Here is a 7,262-nt window from a genome sequence, read left to right on the forward strand (position 1 = left end):
TAATCCATATATATAGAAAAGTGCACCCTAGGTCAAAGAATCATATCGAATCAAAGGTACACAGAAGGTATAAAAACCTAGGTCCTGAACATGGTGAAGCATGGTATATCACTACCCCCTATAAGCATGTATAAACAAATAAAGTATACATGGGATGCAAATCAAGCAATCAATCAATCATGTATCAGATATTGAGTAGTGACTAACCGAAACAAATAAAGGACATAATTAATGCAACTTGTTAAATTCACTACTATGTATATCAAATGACATAAGTCAAAAGTACCCGCCTCCGATAAGAAAAATCTAAATCTGACTCCGAGATACCCGTCTCGCGTCAAAGTCCTGTGTCACCAATAAATATACATTTTTATTTAGCTAGAATACAAACAAACAGCTAAATAAATTCTAAATAAAAATTTAGGGATAAACCCTAAACCATTTCCCTCAACCTTTCTAACGGTTAATTAGGGTTAATTACCTTAACCCCAAACAACCCTTTTGATAAAAATCCAAAACCTAAATCCATATAACCTAATTATTCTATACAACCTAATGATGAATAAATTATCAATAGGTATCAAGATCATACCTAAACATGGATTAATCCAATATATTCCTAATCCAATACATGAATCTAACTCATCAACATGTAACAATTACTCTACCTCTTACCTTAATTCAAACCTCTGCTCTTGATCCAACCCACTGGTGATGCTGGTTTGAGTGCTGCCGGTAAGAAGATCACAGATCAAACATAATTTGTTAACATCCTACTACTAAAACAACCTACAAATCAAACCAACAGAACAGGAAACTAATCTGAGATCAATCAAGATCCTCAAATCCCTAACCTTCTCATCACTGCCTTACCTTAACCGTGACCTAATTCCACCACAACGAAGGATTGCTCAAGAACAGAGGAGAGGTGGAACAGTGAGGAGCGGCACTGCTCCGGGCGACGCCGGCTACTAGCAAGGGCACGGTGATGATCGGCACAAGAGGAAAAATTGGCAGCCAACAGTAGGGCAGAGGGACGGCGTTGCTGGAGATCGGGGCAGAGACTTGAGCCGAGTCCTCCGCGGCGTCGCTGTGGTGGCGGAAGAGGATGCTAGGGCGCAGCCTCGGCAGGAGGAAGCTCGGCTAGGGCATGGGGTGGCCAGCGGTGGCGCGCGGCTCCGGCTCTATGCAGTAGCGCTTGGCGTCACGACGGCAGTGAGGAGGGGCGTCGGCGATTAGGGCAAGGAGTCGGCGACAGGGAAGAAGGGGCCCGCGAACGGTTTCGGGGAGAAGAAACAGATTCGGGAAGAAGAAATAGAGGAAATGGCGAAAAGAAAAATAAAGAAAAGGCAAAATAAATAAAGAAAAGAAATTAAGAAATTCAACTTTTCCTCACTTAAATGGGGTAGCCTAAACAGGCTTTTCCGGACCCCGTTTTTATCCCCGTCAACTCGTCCATACGAGCTCCGAAAAATATCCAAAAATTCCGAAAAATTCCCTTATTCATATTCGCCTATTTCCGGTATTTTACATTCTCCCCCACTTATAAAAATTTGGTCCCCAAATTTCGTTATCTACTATCAGCAAGTACTAACAACAGATTTAGAGTATAAATGCTGAACGGTAAATAAATCACATACCTCAAGTGAAAAGATGGGGATATCGAGCTCGGATAGTATCCTCGAGCTCCCAAGTAGCCTCCTCGTCCGAATGATGTTGCCATCCGACTTTAACCAGCCAGATAGTCTTGTTCCGCAACTGACGCTCTTTCCGGTCGAGAATCCGTACCAGAACCTCCTCATATGAAATGTCATGCTGAACTGGAACTGGAATATCTGCCAGCACATGTGTCGGGTCGGGCACGTATCTCCTCAGCATCGATACGTGGAATACATCGTGAACGTCTGACAGGAACGGTGGTAGTGCCAGTCGGTAAGCTACTGCTCCGATCCGGCCAATGTACCGCAGAGCTAGCTTACCTCTGAGGCCAAATCTCTTCACCCCTTTCGTGGGTGAAACTCGCAGAAATACATGGTCGCCAACAGAGAACTCTAGTGGTCTGCGTCTCCGATCAGCATAACTCTTCTGGCGGTCCTGCGCCTCTGACATCCTCCGTCTAATAGTACGGACCAACTCTGCATCCTGCTGAACTCTATGAGGTCCCGACAACTGGGCCTCTCCAACCTCATCCCAGAGGACGGGTGTCCGACAAGGTCTACCATACAACGCCTCAAACGGTGCCATCTGGATAGCCGAATGAAAGCTGTTGTTGTAGGCAAACTCTACCAGGGGCAGATGGTCCTCCCAACTGCCTCCGAAATCCATAACACATGACCTCAGCAGGTCTTCTAAAGTCTGAATAGTCCGCTCTAACTGTCCATCTGTCTGTGGATGGAAGGCTGTACTGAAACGGAGCTGTATGCCCAAGGCCTGCTGCAGACTCTGCTAGAAACGAGACGTGAACCGTGGATCTCTATCCGAAATAATACTCAACAGAACACCATGTAGTCTGATAATCTCCCGACAATACAGATCTACCAATCGATCCAGGGAATCAGTCCTCCAAATCGCTAAAAAGTGCGCGGATTTGGTTAATCGATCAACGATTACCCAAATCGCGTCATGGCCTCGTCGTGTTCTCGGCAACCCTACCACAAAGTCCATGGTAATGTGATCCCACTTCCACTCAGGAATAGGAATCCGCTGAAGTAACCCTGCAGGTCTATGGTGCTCAGCCTTCACCTGCTGACAAACAAGACATCTAGCTACGAAATCCGCGATGTCTTTCTTCATGCCGTTCCACCAATAGGAACGTCTCAAGTCTCGATACATACGGGTCCCGCCTGGATGGATCGCAAATCGAGAGCGGTGTGCCTCCTGGAGTAGCTCCTGTAAGACCGGATGAGACTGAGGTACGCATAATCTGCCTCGGAAGTATATAATACCCTCCTCGTCTCGTGTAAACTCGGTATGCTGCCCGGAAGCTATCTGACTGCTAATGAACTGCAAATGCTGATCATCAGCCTGGGCCTCTCGGATCCTCGTCCTGATCGATGACTGAGCAACCATGGTAACAAGAATACCCTGCTCTGTCGGTCCCTGCTCCTCAAGATCTAACTCAGAAAAACTCTGAATCAAGTCCGTGACTGAAGTCCGGTGGCAAGCCAAAGTCCCTCTGGACTTCCTGCTGAGTGCATCTGCAACCACATTAGTTTTCCCCGGGTGGTAGCTAATGGTACAATTATAGTCCTTCAAGAACTCCATCCATCTCCTCTGTCGGAGATTAAGCTCCTTCTGAGTGAAAATATATTTGAGACTCTTATGATCAGTGAGAATCTCAAATGTAATACCCTATAAATGATGGCGCCAAATCTTCAATGCATAAATGATGGTGGCTAACTCTAGGTCATGTACTGGGTAGTTCTTCTCATGCTTCTTCAGCTGACGAGAAGCATAAGAGACTACTATGCCGTGCTGCATCAGAACGACACTCAAACCCTGTAGAGACGCGTCGGTGTAGAGTACAAATCCATCCTCTCCAGAAGGTAAAACCAAAACTGGAGCCGACACTAATCTCCGCTTCAGCTCCTGAAAGCTGGTCTCGCAATCCTCTGTCCACATGAACTTCACGCCTTTCCTGGTAAGACGTGTCAATGACATAGCAATACGCGAGAAACCCTCGACAAAACGTTGGTAATATCCAGCCAATCCCAGAAAACTACGGATCTCCTGAACTGACTTCGGCTGCTCCCAACCGGTGACAGCCTCGATCTTCTGAGGATCAACTGAAATACCTCTACTAGAGACCATGTGTCCCAGAAAACCGACTGAAGATAGCCAGAATGCACACTTGCTGAACTTCGCGTACAGCTGATGCCGTCGAAGAATCTCCATAACTGTACGAAGATGTTGTGCGTGTTCCTCCTCGGAATGCGAATAGACCAATATGTCATCAATGAAAACAATAACAAACTGATCCAGATACTCCAGAAAGATGCGGTTCATCAAGTCCATAAACACCGCTGGAGCATTGGTAAGCCCAAATGACATTACCAAAAACTCATAATGACCGTATCTGGTACGGAACGCTGTCTTCTGAATATCTGAGTCTCTGACTCTCAGCTGATGATATCCGGATCGCAGATCAATCTTAGAATACACTGAAGTACCTCTGAGCTGATCAAACAAATCCTCAATCCGTGGTAATGGATATTTATTTCTGACGATCACTGAATTCAGCTGTCTGTAGTCAATACATAACCTCATGGTGCCGTCTTTTTTCTTGACAAATAATACCGGAGAACCCCATGGGGAAACACTAGGGCGAATGAATCCCTTATCCAAAAGCTCCTGGAGTTGAACCTGCCAAACGATCAACCTCTTCCTCCGCACCAAGCGGAGCCACCTTCCTCATGGAGGCCCGGCCTTACTCCACCGCCTTCCGAGGCAATACGAGAACTCCACCGTCGCCGGTGTGCTCAAGTACGAGTTCCGAACTGCCGCCTTCCACAAGTGAGACAGCAGCTTCTGCGCCTGAATCGCCGAAATAATCGAGATGTCGTCATCTCTGATGCCAGTGAAACTCCACGAGGGTTGGTTCGGAGGCCGGAAGGTGACCACCCTCGTCTGGCAATCAACGGTAGCATGATATACTGACAGCCAATCCATGCCAAGAATGATATCAAACTCGATCATCTCCAATACTAGAAGATCTACCGTAAGTGTCATGTTGCCAAAGTCTAACGGGCAACCTCTGACCTCTTGGGTGACGTCTAAAGTATCACCGGACGGTAGGGAGACGGTCAACCGCTGCAGTCTAACAGTAGGTAATCTACCAATCTCCCGCATAAAGGTACGGGATATAAAAGAGTGCGAACTACCAGTATCAATCAAAATATCAGCGGAAAATGCATAAATGGAAATCGTACCGCGGAAAACGGATCCGTCGGCCCGCTGAGCATCCTCTCTGGTAATCGCATTAACACGACCAGTCTCTGGCGGAGGAGGAGGAGGTAACGCTGCCAGCGGCTGCTGCGGCTGGGTAGAAGCCTGCCACTGAGGCGCTGCTGGATAATGTGCCAAAGAAGTCTGAGAGGACGGTGACTGATACTGTGCCGCAGGCTGGGACTGAGTCTGGTACTGGTCTAAAGGCTGAGGCTGCATCTGATAATGCCCCTGCGTCGGATAATAAGGTCCTGGAATAGAACTCTGGGGTGCTACAGAAGCACTGGAGTACTCCTGTCCAAGCATGCCAAATGTTGTTGCTGAGGGAGCTGCTCCCTGCTGACGCTGTGAGGAATGGACTTTCTGCCCTTCTCGATATGCCCCTGACTGACTAGACTGTCCCCTCTGACCTGACCCTCCGGAAGCCGTGTGCTGAGCCTTCAGCTGACAATCTCGGCTCTGGTGCCCAGGCAGTTTGCAATAAAAGCAAACTGACTGTCCCAGAGAGCAAGCTGGGGTGAGGTGATCTCTGGATCCACATCCGAAACAATGAGTATCGCTGGAAGATGGTTGCCGGCTCTGCTGAGAAAACCGGGAACGTCCTGAAGAAGACCGCCCTGACTTCTGAGGCCTACGAGATACCCAAGAACTCGACCGACTGCCTCGCGACTACTCGATGCCGCGTGTCTGCCGGATCCGCCTCGATGTCTCGACCCGATGCTTTCTTTTCCTGTTCGGATATGCCGTCGCTGAGCTAACTCTATCATCAAAGCTCGATCCAGGCATCGAGTAAGATGTGATCCCTAAACCGCAAGTCGTACATGCGATAACCATCCATCCTCGAATAAATCAGATTACGCGAGTTCTCCTCCGTAACTAACTCGACAAAACTTAGCCAACCGTGGAATTCAAGATTATACTCGGTCATCGAGCGATTGTTCCGCCGACTCATAAAACTCGTCACGAGCCATCCGATAAAACAGTGGAAAGAAGCGGCTCTCAAAAGCCTCTCAGCTGATCCACGTGACGTTGTGCTCACCAATAATAGAACGATGTAATCCACCGTGCATTAGCTTCATCCCGTAAATGGTAGGCAGCCAGCTTTCTCCCACTCGGAGCAAGCCATATAGAAGAAAGTCGCTCCATAGTCTCTATCCATGACAGAGCCATGCTCGGATCGAGATCTCCGCGAAAAGAGTGAAACGAGTCTTCATCAACTCACCCAATGCCGAATCCTAGCTCGCAATGACAATATCGATGGAGTCGGGACGGCCGCAGAATGGCTAAACACCGAGCCGATTACTGTGGTACCGCAGAATAAACCGGAGGAGAAACTCCCGGTGCTGCTGTATATACTGAAGCATAAGCCGTCGGTGGTACTGCCGGGTGAACATAAGTGACCGCAGCTGGAGGTACTGTAGGTAATGGTACCGAATATGGTGCAGCTGCTGCTACTGTAGGCACTGGGGGCACAGGTGCCACTGGTGTCGGGTACACTGTAGATCCAAGTGGCGGTGGTACTGAATACGCTGTAGGTTGCGCTGGAGCAGATGTCGCGTACGCCAATGGTACCCCTGATGGTACCGGAGCTACTGTAGGGATAGGTACGCTCGGCACAACCGAGATAGGTACTTCTATAGAAGCCGTCGGGGTCTGAGAGCCCAACGTGCCCGCAGCATGTTGAGTCTGTCCCTGACTGACAGACTCACTAACAGTGGGCATCTCTGGCATATCCAGAGATCCCGTGGTCCTCGCACGTGATCGTCCAGCACCACGTCTCGCAGCAATACGAGTAGATCATCTCATATCTGTTAAATTAAATTACAGATATTACTACATGTATAACAATCATAAAATAAACATCATACCTATTTGCTGTCTGGAGATGTTCTGTCGCTGTCCAGTCCCCAACTTTTGACCTCAAAATTCCGAACGAGAATATCGCCGGAAATCCAAATAAATCCGAAACGGAAATCCGAAACATAACCTAATCGAAAATCCGAAAATGCCCAGTTTGACTCGCAAACCTGGCTAACCCAAATATCCAGAATACCAACAACAAGTATCCGATAAATCTCCAGAACACCAAAAGCAGATATCATAACCCGCTCTGATACCAAATAAATTGGTATCAAATAAATCTTGAAAATCCAAAATACAAAAATCTAACCAGTATCGCCAAACTTGGCGCTCTGATACCAAGTAAATAAATTGGTATCAGGTTATCCCAAACATCCAAAATACGAAAAGAAAAGATCGTATACCTATGCTCTGATACCACTTAAATTGTCACGCCCCAGAGGAGTCCCTGTCCGAGA

Source organism: Zingiber officinale, chromosome 6B, assembly GCF_018446385.1.
Source record: "Zingiber officinale cultivar Zhangliang chromosome 6B, Zo_v1.1, whole genome shotgun sequence".
In the NCBI taxonomy this organism is placed as follows: Eukaryota; Viridiplantae; Streptophyta; class Magnoliopsida; order Zingiberales; family Zingiberaceae; genus Zingiber; species Zingiber officinale.